The sequence below is a fragment of the Typopeltis vanoorti genome, chromosome 23, assembly GCF_054136105.1.
Source record: "Typopeltis vanoorti isolate ZY-2024b chromosome 23, IOZ_Tvanoo_1.0, whole genome shotgun sequence".
Lineage (NCBI taxonomy): Eukaryota > Metazoa > Arthropoda > Arachnida > Uropygi > Thelyphonidae > Typopeltis > Typopeltis vanoorti.
The window spans coordinates 9,029,324-9,056,323 of NC_143571.1; the positions used below are offsets into that span (position 1 = coordinate 9,029,324).

The 27,000-nt window shown below is 37.8% G+C and overlaps 1 protein-coding gene across 5 annotated transcripts in view; it reads left to right on the forward strand.

Annotated features, from left to right (window-relative positions):
• The first annotated feature begins 10,489 nt into the window (after window positions 1–10,489).
• The window catches only part of LOC150093608 (thrombospondin type-1 domain-containing protein 7B-like), a 950,748-nt gene continuing 934,237 nt past the window's right edge, over window positions 10,490–27,000 (forward strand). For 2 of the 5 annotated variants that reach the window (XM_090412733.1, XM_090412739.1), the window contains exon 1: window positions 10,490–10,875. The gene's annotated coding sequence lies outside the window, so the exon portion shown is untranslated. Of the gene's footprint in view, window positions 10,900–27,000 lie in introns of all 5 variants that reach the window. The other 3 variants (XM_090412735.1, XM_090412734.1, XM_090412737.1) reach the window with 3 other exon arrangements.

Genomic DNA, 27,000 nt, shown 5'->3' on the forward strand with positions numbered 1-27,000 from the left:
GAAGTATACACCCTCTGTCCAAAAAGAAACCGAACTTTTCGAAAATAGAAGAAACTAGTGGCGCCACCTTGTACTTTTTGTTGTCGAAAGCGGCAACCTTCATTGGTGTTGTGTCAACTGTTTATGACATTACAACTGTTTATGTCAACTGTTTATGTTTCATTACAAGCCGACTTATAGTGCCAAGAGTGACAGTGTGTTTTGACGAACGGTCGGTCGTCACGATATTCATGCCGTACGCGATGAATTCTCGCTATCAATCGCTTCAAAACTTCGAGATAAAACTCACCATTGACCAGGCGGAACGAATTCTTTGTAGATAATGCCCCTGGAATCGTAGAAACAAATCCGCATTGTCTTTACTTTTGACTTCTTCATGCGACTTTTTTACGGACGCCCCTCTTCTGGTGGTCTCCATTCAGCACTTTGGCGCTTTGTTTCGGGCTCATACCCAAAACACCACGTTTCGTCATCACCAGTAACGATCGTTTTTTGAGTCCTTACGAGTTGTTTTCAATGAGGTCCTTGCAATGTTCAATTCGATGCATTTTTTGGTCGTCGGTCAACTTGTGGGGAACAAATCGCGACTTCAATTTACGAAGGCCCAAACTCTGGGTCAAAATGTTGTGCAAAGTTGATTTTAGAATCCCCAATTCATCTTCAATCAATCGCACGGACGATTTCGGGTTTTCTTTCATGAAATTACGCGCTCTTTGGATGTTAACTTAGCTCAGTTCAATTTTTGGACTGCCCGGCTTTTCGTCGTCGTCAAGCGTCTCACGACCACATTGAAATCGCTTAATTGCTTATCCCGTACTCATAAACTTGAGTACGGGATAAGCCTTCATCACGGTATGCTTTTTGAAGCATTTGATGCGTTTCAGTAAAACTTTCACCAAGTTTAACACAAAAATCAATCGCAGCTCTCTGTTTGAAAAACTCATTTTCCGACCGTTCGTCAAAGCACACTGTCACTCTTGGCACTATAACTCGCTTCTAATGGAACAAATGTCATAAACAGTTGACACAACACTAATGAAGGCTGTTGCTTTCGATAACAAAAAGATAGAACAGGTGGCACCACTAGTTCCTTCTATTTTCGAAAAGTTCTGTTTCTGTTTGGACATAGGGTGTGTGTTGCAAATCAAGAATGTGACCAATACAAAAAAAATTCAAACTTTTGCGGTAACTCATCACTACATTGGTTCCCACTAATCGACATTGCCTACTTCTCTTGAAGATCTGCTAGTGACTAAAATAAATGAATGATCACATGTCACGTGGGAGAGTCTTATAAAGAAACATGGAATTTTTCTTTAGGGTGATAAATGGTCAGCTTTTATACTCCATGCAACTTGTCTCTCGTTCAATGTCTTTTTAGGGTATAAACGAATATTGGTCTTAGTCGAATGGACAATTTCTCTTTTGGAATGATCTTCAGCTTTATGTGTGTAACTTGGACATCAAAGATTCATCGGAGTGGTTATGTAAGGAGTATTAGGGTGATGGTCTAAAAAACCTGAAGTTCCCGTATAATTTTTATCATTTCTTTAAAGTTAAAAACTTTTCTATCTAACAAAGGCTTTTTTTTACTGCATGATTTAATTAGGTCTTAAGTTTAATTAGGTCTGTGGCTAATTTAATTTAATTTGACTGATTTGATTAGGTATTCCACTAATGAGCAAACATTCCTGTAAACTATTTCGTCCCGAGTTCATACTCTTCTGTGTTACTGAGGTTAATGATACACACACGAGGCTTATAGAAATGTTGGCTAATATAATGTGGTAAACCCCACACACAAAGGCTACCTAATCGTTCAATTTGTGCTCAAGAACCTCTTTACTTTTTTTTCTTATGGTGAGCACAACCTGTTTTTATAGAAGTTCACTTTCAACACATTTTTCTATCATGGCTATACCTGGTAAAGCATGCAAATGACGGGAAAAAAATAAAGAAAAACAGACTTGCTTTTAACGTTATTCACTAATTTTTAGGCAAAGGACTGAATTTATTACAGGGTATCCGTGATGATGATGTATTCACGGCAATAGTGTTGATATTCGTTTCTAGCGCTCCACTAGAAGAGGACAAAGCAACCCACCCTTGAAAACACCAAAACAAAATGCCAAATGACATCCACTTAATAGACAAGTAATAATGAAACGAAGAAAATTGAAATGGCGGAAAAAGAGGGCCTACAATACAAAACTGACCTGATAATAGACCGATGATTGCAATAAAAATTAAAATACATTCGATAAGCGATTTTCAAACAGGTCGTCGCTTTATCTTGAAGGATCAAAAATCTCTCAAGAAGACACAATTTTATTTGTACTAAAAATAAAATAAAATAATAAGAATTTTCGTTTTTTTGTTATTTTTTATTTTGTGTGTGTGTGTGTGTGTGTGTCCTTTATTCTAGCTAAACGGATTTTATTCAAATCTAGTCTAAATGATCTCAATCAAAATTTCCAAAGGATTTCGATTGAAATTTCAAGCAGACCATTCTTCGTGGCCAAATGAAAATAAATGAAAGTGGAGAGGAAGCCAAAAACCTCAATCATCATGATTACTACTACACAAATTTTCGTAATTGTCTCCGATCGTTTTCTTACGTGTTCGTTCTAATTACTTCAAGCGCCACCTGCACATACTTGGCACCCAGAAAATCAAAATCATTTCTGAAATTGTGCGCTTGCTAACTGTTCTGGCAAGATGGATTCATTGGGCCTTGATCCCTTTGCAGCGAAATTTCTGGGTTAAGGAATAAAAATATCATTGAACACCCGGCTCGTCCTCTGTGGGATATTGACCACTAGTGAGTTTTTTTCTTTCCCCTTTAAAAAAAAAATTAAATAAAAAAAACAGTACATTTTTGGTATGGTTTTATTGGATATTTGTTTTAATATTATTTTTTTAATATTAAAAAAAAAAAAGTTGTTGTGAATGCATTTCGTAAACATTTGTTTTGCATTGTCTGTAGTTTGCTAGCGTTTGAATCTGCTGTGTCACTCCACGTGGATGAGCCATACCTTAGGACTGCCCTGATCAGCATTTTGTATAGCAGAAGTTTAAGTTGTACTTAGCCGGCTAAGACGATTCAGTAACGGATAAGCCGTCCCATTCATTGCCGTATTTGCTTTTGAGCAAACTTGATCGATATGAGTTGTAAAGCGAAGCTCTTTATTTAGTTGTTGCCCCTGTATTCCGCTAAGTATTTCGCTACTGATTGCTAATAGAATAGGGGTGCCAAACGTGACAACTTAATTATTGCCAAACGTGAATAGCACTGCAGTGCTATTGTCTATATTAACATCGATTCGCCATTTTTGAACCATTGTCCTTGTACCGAGACTGCGTTTTGCGGTTGTCAATCTCGGTTACAAGGAGCGAACCATTATTGCAGTATCATCTGTGTGTAGGGCCATTGTCGTGGCGGCTTTGCTTGGAATGTCAGCAGCCACATAGATAGCACAGAGCAGAGGTGATAACAGGGAGCCCTGAGGGACGCCTCCAGTGATGTCGCGTTCAGCCGATCTAATTCCCTGTAGCTTCACTCGGAGTTTGTGATCGCTAAGGTACGATTTGGTAAGTCTGACCAGCCCCGTTGGGAATTTGAAAAGAAGCCCATTGTGCCACATTCTGTCGAATGCTTTGGCAGTGTTCCTGGCTTTCGTAAAATTTATTTCGCGGCTTTTCAGGGCCACTTCCTAGCTCGCAGGATAACAAGAGGAACTACTCGTATTTCCTTAAGTTCGTTTCTGCTTCCATGGGATTGCAGTTTCGTTTGATGTTTGGTTCCTTGCGTGGTGTTTTTCTTTCTGGCTTCGCAGAACCCATCTTGTTCCTCAGCTGTTTCCTGGGTTAAATTACGAGCCTGATTGTGAGTACAAAGTCCGTTGTCGATGAGTGGACTGATTGTTGGCCTCTCAAGCTTAACCTGGAGTCGATCGGGCCATTTCGTTTGGACGAAGTCATAAAAACTTTTGAACTGTGCAAACCCCCCGTTCGAATTCTAGCCTTTCCCAGTAGGGATCGCCCATTTAAAATTCGTAAAATAAACATTAGTTAAGAGAAGAGAAAGAAAAAAAAAAGAAAGAAAATAAGGGAAAAATAGAATAAATTGAGTAACTAGTTGGAGTAGCTTCGGATCCGAAGACCTAAAGATAGGATGAATAAGCCGCCATGGGTCACCTGAAATAGATTAGTCTCCGTGAATGGCGATATTCCCAGAAAATCAGATCACAGTATCCGAAATGGTCCGAAGATCTGCTACTAATGCACAACTTAACGGCGCTGTTGCAAAGGGTGAAGCTTAAACGCTTTTTATACTCCCCGTTGTCTGGTACAGAGCAAACATTGATAGGAAAACATTTTCACGAGCATTTAGCCCGCCCTGTGAGGAGGAGAAGAAGAAGGAGGGGGGGTTAACCGATATCATTGAGTAGTAGAATGGCTTTAGGTCTTCTGTGCTTGTAGAAGTCGTTTTCGCTGTTGTCTGCGGTTTGTTGAACCAGCTGATTAGGATGAGTAGTTTGCGGCTTGTTGTATCAGTTCATTAAGGTGTAGTGGCTGCACCCAGGATTTAATCTTGGGAGGGGGGGGAAGTTCAGTAGAGGATTTGAGAATAGACACTACGCATTGCATACGACCTATGACTGAGCATCTGCAGTGATCGCCAATACATGAAACCCGTGATCTCCTCGGGCCCTCTGGCCCGGCTCGGGCAAACGAAGTAGCGCACGAGCACTACTTCGTTCGCCTTGCGTTCACAGTGACCGTGATTCCCGAGAGCTATAGGGTATTCCCACCTTATGTGACCGCTTATTCATAAGTAGCGTAAAAATAGAAGACACAACATAAATTTAAAAAAAAAACAAGAATTTTAATTAGGAAAAGATTTTTGGAAATTTTTCTAGCGTTTTTTTTTTCCTTTTTCTTTTTTTTTTTGGAGGGGGGGCAGGGCCCAATCCCCCTGGGTACGCCACTGTCAGGGTGTGTGTAGTTGCTTTCAAGAAGAACGTTGCTGGTAGAGAGAGTAAGAATGAGGAGATGTATGGGATATTTGTGTCAGGATGAATCTGAACGTTATTGGTGAACCATGGAGCATTTAGAATTACAGTATTCGTAAACATTTGTCTTGCACTCGTTGCAATTTAAGAATGTTAACATTGGAGGTGTGGCTCCAAGCTGGAGAAGCATAAGTAATTATAGGCTGAGTCACCATTTGATAAAGAAGCAGTTTGTTTCTTGCGTTTAATTTGCAGTTTTTGCTAATCAGGGGGTAGAGTTGGGCAATAGCTTTAGAAACCTTTTCAAATATTATTATTATTATTATTATTAGGCAACACCTCCAGGGAGTCCAAGGACACATCGAGGGAGGATACCTACTCTGTCTCCACCACTCAATCAACCAACTGCAACTATACATCGCCGTCTACTGTCCGCCACCACCACCCCTAATATTTCCACTAACAATCACAAACATCCGGATTCGAACCCGCAGCCTTTTGGCTGGAGAGCAGATATGCTAACCACTCGGCCAACCAGGCCAATATCTTCCTATTATGGTTGTTGAAGCTGAATCTTTTGCCCAGTAATATTCCGCAACATCTGGCTTCTGTTTGCAATGGAATTTTGGTAATAAACAGAAAGACATCCCCTTTGGGTGATGCTAACCTTCTAGTGAAGAGCACAGCTATACTCTCTGAGGGTTCGCTTGTAATCTGCAGTCGGAGAACCATTGTTCTAGTTTTAGGATATTTTCTAGAAGTTTTTTTGGTTACAAGGTGTGGATGAAGTGATCGAGCTAATACAACCGTGTCATCTGCGTAGAGGAACATGATGGATGACATGGGATTATGCGGAATATCTGCCGTGTGGATTGAAAATAGAATCGGGACCAGTAAGGATCTTTGTGGAACCCCAGCTGAAATACGACGTTGGGTTGTAACAGTTCCGTTAATCTTGACCTTCAATGATCTGTCAATGAGATATGATTTTATTAATGGTATCATTTTCAACAGAATGCTAGCAATAATGAGTTCTAAGATCTTGCTAGTTATGTCGTTGGCATTCCAAGCTACAATCTGTAGTGAATCCGGGAGAAGTCTATTTCTGATCATTTGACTGCAGTTAGGTTTGGATGTAATTGTGAATGGTCCCGATCTTGGTGTGTTACCTTTATCGGGCGAGCCACGTCGGAATAACCAACGCCCTGACGTTGGTTATTCACCCTCTTAAAGACCCCTGTCTGCGGTAGTTGAGATTCTGTTTTCTTGTGCTGGACTTCGAGAGATTGGGGAACCGAAGCTTCCGATGTCTGAATACAAGAGTAAGAGGTGGACTGACTATTTGTAACTATTCTTTTGTTTTTTTGGACAGTAAATAAATACATCGGATTGCTGCGGGTGTTAGTGGGATGACCCTCACCACATTTCAAACACTTGTAGTCAGCTCTACATAGCTTTTGAGCATGTCCGTATCTCTGACATCTGTGACACTGACCATATGAAGCTTTTTTCCTTAAATATTCAGATGTGATCATTTATTGATGATCACATCTGAACCCATAGACTGATGTTATATCGTAAATATTTTTGTAGGAGTTATGAATCTCTACAAGGACTAGTGACATTGGGCTTTTGTTAGCACGTAGTATTCTACTAACCTTAATTGGTGGTAAATCGTGGTAGCAGAGATCTGCTGCTATCTCCTCCGTGGTGATGTCCTCTGACACACCTCGGAGCACAACCTTTAGGTTTTTCTCCGAGCTGAGGGAGAATGTGTGGTATTGCATGCCTAGGGCATCCATCGTTTTGGTTAGTTTACGATAATCTTCTGTTGTGGTGGGCTGGATCTTTATGCCATCATCCTCATTTTTAGCCCCAGCGTATGTTATTTGCATATCTGACATGGTGGACCTTAGAATCGTCCATCTGTGTTTTTCCCGAAGGACTATCTGAGTCACCTTCTCTTTAGGAGAGCCAGAGGGGTCATTATTAGGGACTTCATCTTCCATCCTGTCATCCCTGGGTGTTTCTTCTGTTCTGCGCGTGTGTACCTCCTTAAACTCGGTAGTGGATGGGAAACCACCAAATCAATGTTTTTCTCCTCTTGTCTTATGTCTTCTCCCTCACTACTTGCCAATGAATATAAATTTAAAACTCCTGGCCATTCCTCACATAATCTTTTTTAGAGCTTTTTAGGTAGCTCAAAAGCAAATTTCTTGTCATGGCTTTGGATTAAATTGTCCGTATCTAGATTATTCATTTTAAATAATGAATCTGCTGATACTTCTTCCAGATAGTCAAAATTTCCACAATGTCAGAGTTAATAAGAAAACTACTAAAATATCACAAGTCAAAATTCAATCCTCATCACACTCACCCTTTTCTCGTCATATCATAATTACGAACCGGTTTGAACAAGCAGATCGATCCAATATCTAAACACACAGAAGCCATTTGCACTTTAGCTGAAAAACTAACGTTAAAATGTTAGCTAAATAGAATCACGAAAATAAATGTTGATAAATGCCGTCAACAAACAATGGCTATTTATAAACAGAAACCATATACAGCACTGTAAAGCAATGCAGTGTCAATCTGATTGCTACTAATGCCTTATCCTTATAAGGACTAGCTTAAAGGGACGAAGCAAGAATGCTTTTCATATTCCCCGTTGTCTGTAGAGGACAGTGTAAGGATAAGGTGTTATTGAGCTATTAAAGCTCTGATCATGGCAGGAGGGTAACAGCCATAGCCGAGCCTCAGTTAGAACTTCATTGGCTACGGCATTGCGAACCATTACCCTCCCTGGGTACCCATTTTAGTCGCCTCGTACGACATGCATCCTGCTACTAATGCGATTTTTAAAGTTCTTAAAAGAACTGGGCGATGGACTGAGTCCTTGACTCTTTATCCCGTCATCTGAATGAAGAAAATCTGTGCGGATGGGGTGTTATTGGGCTAAAAGTTCTAGTCATGGCTGGGTAACGGCAATAGCCGAGCCTCAGTTAAAACTTCATTGGCTACAGCATTGCCATTTGTTACCCTGGAAGTCCTAAAAAGGACTTCTCCTACTCCTAAATATACTAATGCGATTATAGTCCTTATAAGGACTGGCTTAAAGGGGCGAAGCAAGAATGCTTTTCATCTTCCCCGTTATCTGTAGAGGACAGTGTAGGAATAAGGTGGTATTGAGCTATTAAAGCTCTGATCATGGCAGGAGGGTAACAGCAATAGCCGAGCCTCAGTTAGAACTTCATTGGCTACAGCAGTGCCATCCATTACCCTCCAAGGGTATTGGATTGAATGAATTAATCACCGCATCTCACGGTCCACTAATGCGATTAGTTCTTATAGTTCTTATAAGAACTGGGCGATGGACTGAGTCCTTGACTCCTTATCCCGTCATCTGAATGAAGAAAATCTGTGTGGATGGAGTGTTATTGAGCTAAAAAGCTCTAGTCATGGCTGGGTAACGGCAATAGCCGAGCCTCAGTTAAAACTTCATTGGCTACAGCATTACCATTTGTTACCCGGGAAGTCCTAAAAATGACTTTTTTTTCACTAATGCGATTACTGCCTGTATGTAGTATATAGATATAGAATAAGTGATATATAAAATGGTGTTTAGATAATAGTTAAATTGCATTCGTAGTATCTAAAGTTTTTATTATTAATTCATAAATTATTCGAAATTCTTTCTTTTCATTCATTTTCTTATGTGAAAAACAATCCCAATAATATATTTTGGCGCTCCATATTTAGACCAGTTAGCTGTCAGAAATTCTATGACAGAAGCACTGCAAGAAATAGAGAATGGCGGCAGAGATCGGAGACAATCGAAAGGGCAATGTTTACAGAGTAGACTCGAGTCTATTCTGACGAGACACTCACTTCATCTTGTGTACCTTTCTGCCATGTCGCTTTGGATTTTCCGAGTTTGCCTTCAATAGCGGATTAGATCGGACGTTCACTGCGCAGTGGCAGACGTCACGCTTCGTCTGCATTCGTCATGGGTGTACTTTACGGACTCTTACCGCTCAGTTGAATGTCGGTGGTTATTTACGAGGGTCATTTTAAAAGTTCTGAACACCTTACGTATTCCTGTTACTAAACTACATTTATTTCACGAAATACGTTTAGAAGCCTTACATATAAGAGAGGTTGAGGAAGCAATTGGCATCCATGCTTTTCATGAGATTACTTACGTGAAACACGTGACTTGCCATTGCGTGATGTTCCACTTTGAGTCATATTCTTCCTCAATTTGAAGTTTTTTTAAATCAAAACTAGAACAATAGAAACGGTAACCCAATATACGAAATTTTTATTCAGCATCCAGTTGACAACTCATGTGAAAACAGAAAGTATTACATCATCTCAACAGTCACGCATGCGCTGTATGCAGAACTTGAAATGTTCTTTCGTATTTGTTTAACTGAAAGGTGGATTTTGTTTTAAATATGTTCCTTTTGCCCTCTTTAGTAATATTCTTCAGTAATATCTTTAGTCATTACGTTACTTGATATGCATATCGCTACAATGGGGTGTCTGCTCTGACAAAGAGACAATGATTATCAAAAACGTCCCATGTGAGGAGGAAATTGAAAGAAAAAGTGGGACATCATCCCAGCAGACAGATTAAAACACAATTCACGATAATTCATTTAATAAAAAAAAAAAGAAGGAAATTATTTTTGGCCTTTGCCTATTTTATTAGATTTACGCAGTCTTAAATTATTAATTAAAAGTAAGAATTTTTTTTTTAATTTTTTTTTTTTTTTTTTTTTTTTGTAGAGTGCACACATTGTTATTCGGCCAGCCTTTATATTTATTTAATTTGCAAAGCCTTTTAGGCTAAATTTTTGTTAACTTTTGTTTCGAAGTTTACAGAGATGAATTCATCATTAGTTGATTTTTATATAAACTAAGAATTTAATAATAATAATAATAATAACAATAATAATAATAAACGAATCCTCTAATGACTTCTCATCCACCAACACCAAGGGTAGCAAACAGACGTCTTTTAGCTCTGTGAAAATCAGAAGCTGCCGGTGGCAGTTCTGTCGCCATTGCGAAAATTGAATGCATCCTCTAAGCGTATTAAATAAAAGGAGATATTTACAAATCTTTTTTGTAGTTATTTGTATACTCTGTGTGTGTGTGTGTGTGTGTGTGTGTGTGTGTGTGTGTGTGTGTGTGTGTGTGTGTGTGTGTGTGTGTGTGTGTGTGTGTGTGTGTGTGTGTGTGTGTGTGTGTGTGTGTGTGTGTGTGTGTTAAGAAATCGTATACCTCTGCGCAAGGTTCGATGAATTCACCAATCATCTGGTGAAAAGCGGTCCTAGAAAAAGTTCACAGTTGAATCTCAAATGATCTTTATTCTGATGAAGACCTAAATGTCACGAAGGTTACCGACTTTTGCTATGAAAATTTTCAGATTGATAAAGTATATAAATCCAAAATTCAATCAGATGTATATTCAGTTTAGAAGACTTAAACAAAGAAGTGATTTATAAAGTTACCGTTACCCGCTTTATAAAGAAGATCCCGATTACTTACCCCATTGTGTGCTGGTGTGGGAATCGATAAATATCCCACGTTGTGTGCCGAAAACATAAACATTGAACTAAAGCGCGAGTCGCGCGGTTTAGTGGAGTCTGACGGTTTTGGATTTCAGCTTTGAAAAACATTTGACGAAGGATATGATTTCTGTGCGATATGAAAACGAGTAAACAACGCTTTTATCACCAAGACAGCCCTTTTAACACTTGTAAATATTGGTTACCCGTACGAGAGTCTGTCGCTGGCCTAGTTTTGTTGTGAACACGAAGTTCCTGTTTTCTACGGTGGATCCATCGAGGTCGGTAGCATGAAGAATTCGTATGTAATAGTTTGCTTCTCTTTTTTTTTTTAATTTTCAATAGAAATTTGGCAACGTTTAACAATTCAGCAAACTGACTTAGTCAATTGTATCAGAAATTATTTATTAAAAACATGAATACGTTTTGTTAAGGAGAGTTTTATCTTTTCAGTGGAGATTAAAGACGACTTTTCGATCTCATAGAATTTATTTGAATATTTCTGTTAAAAATAAAATTATTAATAAGGAAATTCTTTTCCGAGCAAAATTAAAATATTCACGGTTTTTTTTTTTTTTTTTGATGTATTGTTTATCTTTTTGTAAAGACAATACATTTTTATTAATCTAAGAAATAAATTTAATAAGTTAAAAAAATGATTAAGTACTACGCACATTTAATATACTTCCTTACTAAATTAATTAATAATTTTTGTATTTGGACCGACTTCAGAAAAAGACGCTAGGTGGTGCCAGATGTCATGAACTGAGTTGTTCCATACGTAAAGATAAATCGCAAAATTCACAACTATTTGAATACGTCGATCTGCAAATGTTAAAAAGAATGAATATACTTTTAAACAGCTTTTATACCTTTTTTTTTCCTGTTAAAATACGAACAATATTGCTGAAATTTTGCACAGCTTTTTGCTTGAAAATGAAGCCTGTTTATATTTGTATCAGATGAAACACGATATGGAAAACAAATTGAGAAAATGCAAACTTTGTTTCGTTGCATATCAAATTATACATTCCGAATAAAGTCCAAGAAACTGATGCTTAATAAACTCATATTTACGAATATCATCGCGTGCACAACTTCTTTAAAGAGAGTGGGGATTGCGCGAAGCCTTTTATGCACTCATTTCTTCTACGATTTCCATTAGACTCGGAACTAATTTATTATTTTATTTGTGGGGCATTTAACAGCGGGGCATTCTGCGGATCGATGACCCGAGTTTCGGATAAATGATGCGGAGAGTTCACGGTTGCGAATCCAGACAAAATAAATCCGCACAAAGTTTAAGAAAACGCATGGATGGTCAATTGTCTTACTTAAATCTATTCTTACAAACAAGAGTTTTTTTTCCTTTATAATTTTTAAAAACAAAAGTAGAGGAAGTTCGGGCAATACCGAATACGATTTTACACACCAAATGCAATTCCATATTACCCAAAATTCTTCTGCTAATGCTACCTTATATTTGCTTTCTGTTGTAAGCAACAATATGCACTGTTGTAGCACTTACTGCCAGACATTGTTTCTGCTTCGTTTTTTCTTATTTCTTATTTTATTTTATTTTGTTTTGTTAAAGTTTCAGCTATCTTTGCTTGATGAAAAAGGTTATCTCTATGATAAGGTCACGCCTGCATTATCTAGGATGCTGGAGAAAGTTTTAAGGATACCATAAACTTGTATAGCCAAGGTTTCATATGTTTAACAACTCGTATTATATCTAGTTATTGCATATTTATTAATCACACCGCTAGATGGCAGCACCACCATCCTTCCAAACTTACTAGCTCGTTCATCGTTAAGGTCATTAGAAAAACGAGAGAAATAAGTTCAAGGGATGTTAAAATTTGTTTTAGTTTGCACAGATGGAAAATCTAATGGTGAGCACAAAGCAGCGCTTTCTTTTGCGATTTGAATGATGTTTTCCAACTATTATCTTATGAGATGTTTTGTGGCTTATGAAAAGGACTATCTGAGTGAATCAAACAGCGAGTCAGGAGAGTTTAGACGAGTCAACATTAATGAACATTAAAATATAAAATTAAGCGCATAACGAATACTGGAAGGCTAACGTTGGTTATTAGTAAACACACCTTCCGATCTAGTATTCTTTATAGTCGTTGTTTGGCCAAAATTAGATCTCTTTGTGGAGTGCCGACGAACGCCGTAAATACCTCAGGATTGCGCGATCGTTTGGCGCATAACGACATCTCCTGTCTGCTGGACAAATATTTGATGAAGCTGCTCGCTTTATGTGGTTTATTCATTTTATTCTTAGTCTAATTGTTTTGCTAAGTGAACCTACAAATTTAATCGTTCAATATTTTTTTTTATTTTTCTTGAATTATCCGTTTTCTCACAAACGTATCCATTGATTATCCATTGATAGTGAACTGCAAAAGTTTCCATATCGTCTTAAGGCTTGTTCTAAGTTCAGGAAGTTGGTGACACTTTGTGGAAATCACTAATGACAGCAATTTGAGAATGTGCGTGTGGCATGTGCATGGCAGCAGCTGTATGGACTGCACCAGACGTATTGCAGAAAGAGGTGCTTTATTAACCGTGCGGAAGTCGCGGTCGAAAAAATTGCAGCGTAAGTCGCGTGTATCTGAGAGATACATTCATTACTAGGGTGTGCTAAAATGCGATAAAACTTTAAAAAAAAACACTGCAAATATAATACATGATAATTTTTTTTTTATTTTCAGTTACAATCGAGAAATCATTGAACAAAGAAACAAAGAAAAAAACAACAACTAAACCAATACTATACTGACATCGGAGGTCGTGGTATCTCTCAAATACAATTTACTGTCAACTATCATAAACCTTTACATAAACATGCGTTAAACTAAACTGACAGCAAAAAACAAAGCGGAATATCACTCATAGCATATGAATGCGCAGCTACTCATGACCCCCAAGCTATACACTGGATATGTGTAAGAATATTCATATTAAACAATTTGTTTGTATCTGTCAGATCAGCAGGGTCAAATATAGGGAGCAAGTAATCATTTAATAGATTACATTTGGCTCATCAAACTAGAACATAGATCGTGGATGAGGAGGGAGGTCACCCAGCGTTGTGATTTACGAATGAATGTGCGCATGATTGAAGGAGCGGAACCTTGACTTCATGGAACTATGCAACCTCTCGTCTTCCCTCCCGCTGGAAACTGAAAGAAGAGTGTACAGTTAGATTAAGAAAGTGAGACAAATGAAGACTTTATTTAAGTGAGCAGCAGGGGACATTTTGTTGTCGCGTAATGCACGACTCTTTATGGTGTAACTTAACAAAGATAACTTCGTTGAGCTTTACCTCACTCAGTTTCGGAAACATTCTCGCGTGTTTGTCCATAGTTATCACAGATTTTTGCTTTGTTTTGTTTTATTTTATTTAGCGAACATTGTATTTACAAGGGATGAAGTTTCCTGCTTAACCCCCCCCCCCCCTTACAACGTAGAATTGTTCTCTTAACAGACTATTTCACAAGCCACGGAAACATCAATACTTGGTGGAATCAACCTCCAGTCCAAGCAAGAGTTTGATGACCTTCGAATGATCACATACCTGCCATCTGTTCACGTTCACAAATAACAAATTGCATCGCGAATTTACGCATCTGTGACGGCGTCCTTTCTCCATCTTGCAAATTCAGAGAATAAGAAACCATTTAGTACAAAGAAATAGTATGGACACTATGTAGTTTGTGACTAACGTCTGTCATGCAAAGTACACGTTTGTTATATCATCCCTCTGCCCTTCAGTGCCGTCAATGTGCTCACGTTCCATCCACTAGCTCTTCCAACATTTACTAAGTGATTACTATTATTATTATTATTATTTCGTAAGTATAATCGGCTGGAAATATCCTTACTGGTTTGGTTGCGATGTTATGCAAAAAAAAAAAAAAGGAAAAAAGTCTACAGCTGCAGTTTACACAAAAGATTACTGAAATGTCTAGTTTTCAGTAACCTTTGACCTCCGTCATAGACTTGATAGTAATTTCGCTATTTCTGGAATTCGAGAAATATTTCTAGGAGTTAACTGAAGGTGAGCTATGCGGTTTTATCTGGTGTTAGCAGGACCCCCCCCCCCTCATAAACAGACAAACCAGCTGGAAAACACACAACTGGAAGAATATAGAGACAGGATTAACAGCGGTATTCGTAAACTTAGTTTAAGGAAAATTACTTGGCTGTAACAGGCCATTGAGTCCAACATCTTATGGGCAGATGAGATGTAATTAGCGCGTCCTTTTCGTCCCAGCCCTGGGCATTAAGATTTATGCCTAAGACCGATTGCCGCAGCCATCCGCGAAGCCGACGATCACGTTTGCACACTGCGCTCCGAATTAAATTTCTTTCGTATTTGCATAAAGTGTTATTTGCCTTCTAGCATCCCACTTCAGTTCAATATACAAGCATAATTAAGAAAATGGATTAATCGATATATTTACTTAATGTTGAAACAGAATTCCCCTTAGCGTCAAACCCCACTCGCGTAACGCGTGATACGAAAGGGGAAAAATAAAATGGAACGCCGATTAATGAAACCCACAGGGTTGTTGACGTTCATAATGAACTTTTCTTTCTCGCATTAATGTTGAGTCTCGACTCTTGCAAAGTGGAGAATAATTCCCGTTCGATGGCGGTGATGATATCGGTTACCTTGGTGATAATGCATCTTGATCTCCTTTAACCAGTTAATCTTTGAAATTCATCCAAATTTGCAATAAATTTCATCTTAACAGAATCCCAACGGTTCCTGTTGTGCTGTGGATTTCTCTAGTGAGCTAAGGATTAGTTAATCTGGAAAGAAACTCTGTCCTTAAAACCAAACAAGCGCTTTTTATGGTAGTCTCCTATCGGCATTAAAATTCATTAACAAATAGCGTATAATAAGAATTCATTCATTGCAGATTTTTGTCAGAAGGACATTGTTTGATCAGAAGTGGTGCTAAATGTTTACAGGAAAGAGATATCACTTACATTTCGTTGAGTTTTAGCGACTTTCTTTGGTCATTTGAACATTTCCGAATTATCCAGACAAATCGCCATTTATTTTCGCTGAATCCTGAATTTACGCTTCGTGGTTTGATGTATTTTAACGGCAGAATTTGACACTTGGCTGTAAACCGCTGAAAGGTCTACTTCGGAATGAGCTTCGCAATACTCCTAACGAACTGAGTAACTAAATTGTCAAAATATTTTCAAGAGTCCTAAAAAAATCTTTTTTCTGGAGAAATATCTAGAAAAAATATTCTACTCGCTCTGTTTAAGTTTCATCTTCATTAAAAACGTTCCTTAACCTATTCCGTACCCGTCTCTTCACGTTCTGTCGCAACATTCTCTTGGAAACATAGTCCATTCAATCATCAGGAGATGCCTTCTTCAATTCTTTGTTGGTGCCTACTTAATATTCTTAGTAGCATTTCTTTTTCCTTTGTAAATGTTTTTACACTTTCATGAAAAACAGGTTTATTCTGAAAAAGAAGGTTTAAAGAAGGTGATTTTTCTTTAAGATGTTTGCTTTCTTCTTCTTTCTAATTATGTACACAGATTTCCTTTTAAGTTATTCTTTGTCATGGGAAATTACTGTCGTATCAAAGGAGATCTAATATACTAGCAAATATAAGCAAAAATGCCTCTATTAACAGCAATTACTCTCTCTCTCTCTCTCTCTCTCTCTCTCTCTCTCTCTCTCTCTCTCTCTCTCTCTCTTTCTCTCTTTCTTTCTTTCTCTCTCTCTGTTTGTCTTATTTTCTTACTATTGGCCGTAACTGCTCAGGGAATATTGGAAGATTTCCTAATGAGTATTCCAGCAGGAACTTGGTAATATTTTGTTCCACTCCTCCTCCTCCTCCTTTGAACTCCACTGACGAAAAGTCTTGGCACTGCCTAATTGTTCGTGGTTCGCGTAGTGAATCGGAGAGCTCTTCTGTCCACTACAATGTTTCGGTTTCGTTCTCCTCAATGATGATGTTTATCACTTTGTGATACAAGGAGGCGCCACCGCGCTGGAAGGTGTAAGTGAAGAGAAATAAAACTACTACAATTGCATGTACTATGACCACAGGCCGTAATCAGACTACGGGAAGCATCGTTATACTGCCACAGCCAAACACCATTGTTTGGACAATACACTCGGGCGAAAAGACATCCTTCAGGCATCTTTTGCTCGTAGACGCATCCACCCAAATGGAAGAATGGGACTTATCAGTCCATAAAAGCTATTTCCATCCAGCCTTGGTACCGCTGTTCTGCGCGCTATTTCGCCAGATGGAAAGGTCACAGAAAGCATGTGGAATGAATGTGTCATATGGGATTACGTGTGATTACTTTCATCTCTAAAGACAGATAAGGTTCCGATGTGTTGAAGAAGAAGTGTGTGTGTGTGTGTGTGTGTGTGTGTGTGTGTGTGTGTGTGTGTGTGTGTGTGTGTGTGTGTGTGTGTGTGTGTGTGTGTGTGTGTGTGTGTGCCCGCCCTTGTCAATACCATAAGCCCACCTGGTCATAACTTGGATTCGGTGTCGCCTCTGGACTTTTCATTTCTCTTCAACAAACCTCCAGCCTCGGGATTTACGAATGTTTTACCGCTGCTCAGCAGCACGTACAAATGATGTTCTAGCATGAAATGTTGTTGACTCTCTCTGAGTCCAAGAAGGATATGACGTCTGAGTGAATGACTCATTTCCTTTTCAGACTAAACAGTTTGAATTTTGTGAGTCTCATCCATTTACCTGAAATCAGAGGGATGTGTTCCCTAACTTTTAGTAGGGTCGTGTATTATTTAGATCTATTTTTGTGCCGTAACACGATCATATTTCTTATAATCTTATCCTTAAGGTTCTATTAACACAATATGGAGTTTCTTCTTATTGTCCAAAGATTCCTTGAATTCTCAATGGGATCATGGTTTGTTATCAGTCGTTGAAAGTTGTTCTTTGAGACCTCAAGCAGGATGTTCGTAAGGGCGAGATGTAAGGAGGCCTTTGTTGTATGGCCTGCAACATTCAGATGCTCAAGAAAAACATGAACAGGTTCCATCATTTTTTCTTATTAATTATTTGCCTTCAGACCGCACGGCCAATAAATAATAAAAAAGTTTTAAAAATACATCACTTTCTCTCTCTCTCTCTCTCTTTCTCTCGAATGCCTACTATCGGCTTTTCAGTAGTGGATATAATAACACTTGAGTGATGCACTTCCCGCTTGCTCATCCATCCCACTGATGTTGCTATAGTAACTATAGCAGCCCAAGCACTCAAGTTTCATCATGAATAATCAAATACTCTACATCTGTTCTCTCTCTCTCTCTCTCTCTCTCTCTCTCTCCAAGCACATCTATCTTATTCCAAGCGTGTTCCTCCCAATTCTATACAGAAATCCTTCCATTGCCAAATGCATCTCTCGTAGACTGAATGTTTGGGAATGGTTTACAACTATCGTTTCATATTCGGGTGTATATGTGAAAGACACCTCGAAACTATTTCCCCGTAGGATGCCCTTTAACCCCTGAGGAAGACGAAAAAGTTACAGGAGATAAAATGTGGTGGTCACACAAAGGACGATGAAATATATTGGAAGTCATTCACAAGCATCCACTGGTGTATGGGAAGGATTCTCAAGATTCCATGAATGCTCTTTGATTTTGTGTCGAATGATTGACAAATAAGTTAATATAATTTTTTAACGAAATCTTCGTTAGGATTCCAAACCAACATTTTTATCTCAATTGCAGTCGTTATGAATAATATCAGTACACTGATATTCTGTGCCGTCATGGACATCGATCCCACGCTCAGATGAGAGAAGTATGGAAGAAGGGGGAGGAGGGCCTAATCATTCTTCCCCATAAAACAAAACCAATTATGGAAACCAAATCGAAACCAACCGAATGCGAAGATGACGAGGAGATTGTTAATATGATGCCGCTCTGCGAAAGTCCTGATACAAGAAAAACGGAAGAGGACAGTTAATTACATCTTCTCTCCGAAAGATCTAACAGAAATTGGCTGTCGGAATGTGAGAAGATGAAAGAATCGGAGACGGCTGGTACAATGGCAAAAGAAATGGATAGCAGTAAGTGATGCCAATGCAAAAGTTAGTGGTGATGACGGGGGGAAATGAAGGAATTATGGGTAAAAGAAGGTATGAAAAGCAGAAATAATCATGGAGAATGTTCTTTGATTAAGAAAACAAAGAGAAATGAATTTGTTAAAAAAAAGAATGGACTACTAAAAGAAATCATTGAGGAGAAAGAGAAGCTTTATATAAAAAAAACATAAAAAGCATAAATAAATAATAGCTAGAAGATGCAAATATTGAAATTGCGTCTAAAATTAGCTGAAGAAAATGCAGTAACAAATGATATAAAAAAGCTGCATGTTGGGATAGAAACGTGATTATATTGTAAATAGTTGAAAGCGAATATGATATATTATTAACAGACCAAAAGGAGCAAATGCAAAGATGGATAGTTTTTTTTTTTTTTTAAACCTTCTCCAACAATTGAATTGATGGATGCACCAAAGCATACTAAAATATACATTAAATAGAATAACGAATGACATAACAAAGCGGAAATTTACTAAGGCGATAACACGAATGAAAAAATGTGGATATTTCGCCAGAGATATTAAATAAGCAGATACAAAAACGACCAGGGAAATGTTATGCACTCTGATGTAAAGGATAGAAAAGTAGAGTGGCTTAAAGAATGGAATGTGGACCTCCTAATATAAAAATACCAAAGAAAGAAGATCTCTTGGAAATGTAAAAAATTTGGAAGGGTTTCTCACAACTAGGGGCAATAAAGTATTCACAAGGATTCTATTGGAAAGAATGAAGAAGGATCTTGATAAAATATTAAGAGTATCTCAAGTGGGCTTCGAACATATTATGAAAAGTACTAAAATATTATTGTAGACGGGAAAAAATGAACGTAATAAAAATATTTATGTGAAATGCAACTTAGAAGTGATGGAACAGTTTCTGAAACTTTTGAGACCGCTTTTCATAAGGTTGTGTTTTATCACCAACGATATTTTTGATAGCTACGCATTGGATAACCCTTGTTTTTCTTCCCACAAAACAGGCCAACCGGCCGAAAACACACGCAGTTAACCGATATGATACAGTCTGGCCTCATAACGCAGTTACTTCAGCCGTACTCGGTTCGATTGATTGAAATTTGGGAGAGGAATATAAAGCAAGTAACAAACGGCTTGTATGAAATGATTTCGAAACTTTAAGTTTCTTTTTATATTTGGCTATAAAATATGAATGGATCCATAATATTCTCCATTTTATGCGAAATTGAAGTCTTTTGGCTCTATATTTCAGCAATAAATGACTTCAATTGGCAGATGATATCCACATAATGGCAAACAGAATGCAAACGAATCAAGATTACGAAGAGAATTCCCGACTGTTCGTTTAACATAATACAATAAAATAAATGAAATTGTGAAGATAAATACAATGAAAATATGGAAAATAAAAGTTAAAAGTAAACAGGGAATCCGTGGAAAAGGTAGATAGTTTGGTTTATCCGGTCTAATTGTAAATAACAGGTGAAGGTGGAATTAGAGCAATTCAAAATACACAAAAAAAATAATATATTACTAAAAATTTGGAAATCAAACCCATTAACAAATTAAAAGTAAATTAAAGGTGTAGAGTGAACGACATATTTGATGTATAGGCGCTAACAAAGAAAACAAAAGAGAAATCTTAAGTATTCACCATCGAATGTCTTAGAAAAAATATAAATATATATTGGTGTTTAGAGAGAGAAATGAGTTAAAAATATTCTCCGAATATCAGAAAAACAGAATGTGAGAAACCTCAAAACGGAATCTACACTTTTCCCCATCTCCAGCCCCAGAAAAAACAGAGGGGAAGCGCAAAATATCATCCGATGGAAAGTAGTAACAGACACTTTATGTGCTGGATGGGAGAGGAGAGCACAGGGAGCAGATAAATGATATTGCGCCGAAGATGCGGAAAACTCAGCCTGTGCATCATTACAATCAATTTTTCTCCTCAACGGGCCGCAATCCTACTCTTTCCCAACAACAAAATCTTAACTGAGCCATTATGCCAGTTAAAAATGTCGATGAAGTAATCGCATAAAAAATGGCCCGTTTTATTTTTTTTTAACATGCACACGCAGATGTGTATCCATTCTTTTGAAATTGATAAACCAATTAGGAATATTACATCGTATTCCGTATGTGTGTGTGTGTAAAGAGAGGTTTTGAGTCACTTTTCCTTTGTCATTATAACTGTAATAGCAGGGAGAGAACATGCCTAAGAAAGGTGTTTCTCTCTTACTCATCTCCGCACGAACGTCTTTGTAATTGCTCAAGTAATGGTCATTACTCGGTCACGAGACTTCAAATGGGATGGCTTACGTCTCACAACCCTTTCATTATCGCAAACTTGACTAAGATGATACGCATTTCCTTAATAAGTACTCTGAAGCCGCACACAACATTGTGTGCGGTGAATACGCACGTGCACGCCGTATGATGTATTGCTTTAATTAGTATCACGAACTGACTAATGAAGCCTTATTCTAACGAGAGAAATTTGGAATGCGAGCAAATATTGTGGCCGCTGTGATATGACACAAATTTAGTAGTTCGCAACTCCAAACTTAACCTCGTGTTAACGAGGATTATCAAGATGCCAATAAATGCAGGAAAAGTTTCGGTTCTTTGGTCTCGAGGTAACGAAGATGAGAGTTTTGGAAGAACTTGTAAAGCGAGTTGTCTAATTCTTCGCAAATTGAAGCACCTGTATGCTCACCTAACTTGATCTAAGACATTATTTATTTAAACATTAGACACAGATTTACGTCCAAATTCGCTCTCATATTTACAACAGTGCACAGATCTAATCTCATTAGAACTGCGCATTGTCTAGCAGTTCAAGCAGAAAATATGGAAAAAACATCCGATAGGTTTTTTTAATTTTTTTTTATTTTATATTGCATAGCGTAGTATTACGAAAAGTTAAGTATTCAAATAAAAGATAAACCTTCAATGCGGTTTTCATATTTTTCCCGACAGGTGGCGACACTATAATGGTTATCACGTCCTTCCAACATGGCGTCTCTCCCGTTTGTTAATGCCCGATGAAACGAAGTGTTATTCAATTTTTGAGGTTTTAGATGGTCCAAGTATAAGAACAGTTAGAAAAGATGCTTCCTTAGTAACACACAAATTTTGCAACGTCTCCTCTGATGAGATTCTGTGCTGACAGTGTGGATTAGCGTACTTCTTCGGCCAACCACACATTTTTCATGCATTTCGTATTTGAACTGCTACCACCGTCAGTTTATTATCCAAATTCACAAGTGTTTCTTTCCATATACTAGGGGTCGCTGTCAACAAATGCCTCTTAATATGACATTTAGAAACCCAAAACTATACAGAACTTCATTGTTCATGCTAACCACATTCTCTTTGGATCGAAGACTTCTTCCCCCCCCCCCCCAAATTTTTTTTTCCTTATCGCATATTTCAAGTGCTATCTTTTCGCATGTTGTTTTCTCGTGATATTTCGAAATAAAGACGGGCATTTTGGAAAAGATCAGACGATAAAAAAATGAAAATAGATTTTTCTTCGGGCACTTCTTCCCATAGGAACCCGATGTGAACACGCAAACTTACTTTGCGTTTTGTTAATGTGGTGGATACATTCCAGATGGAGTTAGAAATAAGTGACAGCAGTCTGAATGTTTCTTTGGGTTTTTCTGAATAAACGTCTCTCAGAGCGACAATCGTATTGATTGCGTATGACAGCGATGAAGCGAGAGATGTCTTCTATACTTGAGCGTTCGAGTCAGGTGACCATCCCCAGTGCTTATCGATTATCTATTCTGCGCTTCCAATACTCGGGATTCAGTCTTCATTTTGAAGCCTCGGGAGGTGTAAAAGCCCTCGATCGTTCATTGTGTATCTCGCTTCAGCGCGCACAAACATCGGAGAAAACTGCTGTAAATGTGACACTCGAGAGATTCATAATGCCAGATAAAAAGAGATCCTCCGCATTGCTGTCTACCATAACCTCTTCGTAATTTGTCGATACGCTCTGAAATCGTCGTAAATTTTACGGGTTTTAACAGATTTTAGGAATGCCTGCCTCAAACTAGCATCGATAAATATGCCAGCTTGGTTTATTGGGATCAATACATTTCACTGTCGCTAAATCAATTTAGACTTCTAGGATTAAAAAAAATAAACTAAAAAACTGAAACATAGGTAGAGACGTTTCCGTCTAATGTCTTCGAGGGGAGGTGGTGAGAATCTTTCTTCCTCTTCATTCCAGCGTCTCTCACGATGGGAAGAGTTCCCTCATTAGGGATCATGGACCCAGTACGCCCTCCTCTGCAGCATCCCCTAAGGACAGGTATTATCTGTGTGTTCATGGGGCCTGTTTTGAGGGAAAAAACCCTCCATCACCGTAGAGACCAACTAACTCTCCACTTTTGCGTGATAAGATGCAATAAAGGTTTCTCACGTCGTAAAAGGGATTTAAACCCAGTTGTTTCCAACCAAAGGCTTCGTCAATACCAACTGAGGTTCTTCAAGCTTCCGTAGCTCATTTGGTATAGACTCAATGGAAGGCGAGTTAGCTGATATCATTTGGGGGTGACAGGAGTTTTCCTTCCAGAATTTTTTATTTTATTTTCAGACAAACCTGCCAGAATAGAATGCACACAGCTGAGTCAGGTACTACACTGACTTCGTTGCATGAGTTACTTTTGTCATTGAAGCTGCAAACTCCCAACCACAACTTCCATCTATCATCCCAAATTTTAAGATGAATTAAGTATAATAATAATTTATTTTTAATCGGGGGTGAGGTAGCCGTAAATAATAGCTACAGAGAGTAATATGGATTTAATCCTACCATTGGCAAATTTTTCTTAGGGAATGACATTCAAAATTTGGAACATTTCAAAAAAAAAAAAAAAAAAAAAACTCCGTCCCCACCTTAGCCAACATCTTTTGGTATGTGTTATCTGGTCAGTAGCGTAATTGGAAGAATGGTGCTCTTCGATTAGAAAAGGACCGAGTTCAGTTCTCATTATAAAATAAGAAACCTGTAGAGGGGTTCTTTCAACTGAAGATGAGTTAGCCAAACTTATACGGAGGTATTTTGTTATGGAAACTGCGGTGTTTTATCCGAATACAAGCAAACTGACCACAGAACGCACACAATTAATAAATAAAAATATTACTAGTGGGAGGTCGATGGCGTGGTGGGGACCGTACATTATGGATTGTTCATCTAGAGGTCGATAATTGAAGTTTCACGTCTTATGAAGATGATGAGGTATACATTTCCAAGAATACCTTTTTGGACTCCTTGGAGCTATTAACAACAACAACAACAACAACAACAACAACAATATGTGTGTTTTGCCTTGTGATCATCCGTTTGGCTGTATTGCGAGATATCGAAATGACTGAATAGTAAATTCAGCAGGAGATGAGGACGTCTGGTTAAGAGCGAACGAGAAACTTAATTTACTAAAGGTTCAGTTAAGCCATTAATGTTACTGCAATAATCGTAATAATAATAATAATAATAATAATAAACAAAGAATAAAAACAAGTGAAATGAGATTCACGAGAAGAACTGCAAAGTACACATTATTAGACCAAAAAAGGAACGAAGACATTTTTAAAGAACTAAAAATAAAATCAATAGAAGAAAAGCTAAACAATTGCAAACAAAATTGGGTAGAACACGTAAATCGAATGGCCAACACCCGAAAATAAGAAAATATAAACCAATTGGAAAGAGAAGACCGGATAGACCTTATAAGAGGATATTAGATGAGACCGGAACTGACCAGTATGGTCTATATTTAGCGTTATGATGATGATGATGATAATAACAATAATAAAAACGTCACTGAACTTGACAGATATTCTTCCTATATATTAAAACAGTTTCGTTTGTTAATTTGACTAAGACAGGTGCGATACGTCTAAAAGCTTCGGCGCGCAATACACTGGCCGAAACTGTATACTTTTTATACTATTTTTTTTTCTCAAATTCATCCCTCAAAAGGACAAGTTGTCCGAAGGTCAAAGGTTATAGATAGCCAATCTCATTATCTGAAGAATCAGAAATCATTTCCACTATACACGAGTACTGCAAACTTTTAATTAATTAAATACGATGGAAATAACTCACCAGCTATCTTTCGAGATATCCCAAGAACTGCTCCGATAAAAAAAAAAAAAATCTCATAAACAAAACAAACAAAAGTATTTACGTTTAGAAAATATGCCACACATCGAGCAGCGTTTATAACATGTCACCGTTTATAAACAAAATGTAGACATATTTTAACACTCCTCTGATACGCAGTACAACGTGGATTCCATTGAACACAGTTGTTCCCACTAGACCCTCGTTATCAGGGTAATATTTATCCGCATAACTTTCCTCTCTTGCTCCCTCTGTTTCGAGTAAAAATCGATAAACAAAGATTAGAGACGGTTATTGCCCTACATGTGTCGATCCCGCTCTAGAGGTCATGACCTCCTGTAATAACACTGATGCGTCAATGTTTAAACATATACAATAGGGCTTATTAAAGTACGAAAAGAAAAAAAAAAGAAAAAAAGTATGGCTTCGAAATAACGAGTCGGAGTCGTTCCCCAGCGGCACAATTTGCAGAGAAATGCATCGAAGTAAGGCTTAAGATTAATGATAGCTGAGCTGCCTTGTAAATGTAAAGAGGGATAATATTCGCGGACTCTGGTTATCTGGGTTTTACAACAAGTCAAGAACGGGTCATGGGCGAAAAGATAACGCCTTCTTCTAGACAGAAACAATAATTAAGAAGTCCGTAGAGAACCACGGACTGAGAACGTGCGCTGTTTTCTTTACTCTGCAACTCATCAGTTCTTAAAAGCAGCATTAACGATCGCAAGAGACTGAGGTAAGTGGTTAATAATATATTAAGAGTGAATCTCATCGAGGTAAACTAGAAATACATCACACAGACGTTGATAAATATGCGTACGTTTAGATGTTTCCTCTGTTGTTAGTATTTTCTGAATTTGCATTAATGCGTAACAAAACAGTATCTAATAATTCATTGTTTTGACGTAATAATTGATCCCAAAAGTATAAACGGCAATAATTGTTTTACGTAGAGCGATAGGCATTGTTAAAGTAAATTTCATACAGATGACATCACAATTAACTATTGTAAAAAGTCAATTTCATACAGACGATATCACAATTAACTATTTGTTTGTATCGTGTGGATTTCTGAAAAGTAATTTCTATCACATTTTATAATAATTATTATTGAGTTTTAACAGTTGTCTATCTCACCAGATAGCCCACTGTATAAAAACAATTAATTTCACGTAGTAGAGATCGATCTAAACAGGTTACAACTGAATTTTTCTTGCGCTTATCTGTAGATTTAAAAAAAAAAAAATGTGCTAACGTAAGACTTTTCGACCCCTGGTGACTGTTTTTGCACTTCAACTGTTGAGCTGTTTGTAGACACTTTATCCAGGCAATGTAAGAAGTTACAGTAATTCCGTGGAGAGATAGAGAAAGTGTGATCCGACAGAATGCCACAGTTCTCCGAGTATATTTGAGAAGTAAAGAAGTATCAGATAAGTAGAAAGCTATTAAAGTGACATTATGGTACAAAGGACAGACAAAACCCTAGGGACAGAGCAGCTGGTCTTATATCGAGAGTTTTCTGAAGTACTTCACTAAAAAAAAAAAAAAATTATATGTTTATTACGTAACTTCTGATGCCATTTCGAGCATGGTTTCAATGGCGCGTGCGCAGTCCGCTTAATACGCAAAGGTTTTCAATGAGCCGTTTAAAAAGCCAATCAAAACGCTTCATTCAAAAGCACTTGTGGTTATGAGATGCAAGAATGAGGAGATAGTGGCGACATCTACACGCATTATTGCGTAGGGAGAAATTATTGTTTCGATGTTTATTGCGCAAAGAGAGCATTCGTGAGTTAAGCGGTTTATTTTGATTTTTTTAGTTTTTCTTTAAGCGAGTGTTATTGCACTTTTTTCCTCGCTTGGCTATCGCAATGAATACGTCTTAAGGAAAATTAAGACGAAACAATCTCATAAAGTGGTTTGCGGCTAGAGAAGATAAAAGAATATTTGGAGGGGCGAGAAGGAAAAGAAAAAGGGTAAATGAGATTATCAAAATGGGTTGTAATCACTACAATGCATTTTATAAGTGCCCGGATGTGGTCCACGCTCTGTTTACTTAACCAATTAGCTAATGTAGAAACACGAAGCGGTCTTAAATTGAATGCCTACAAGTATTTTTTTTTTTCTTTCACCAACCTGAGGATTAT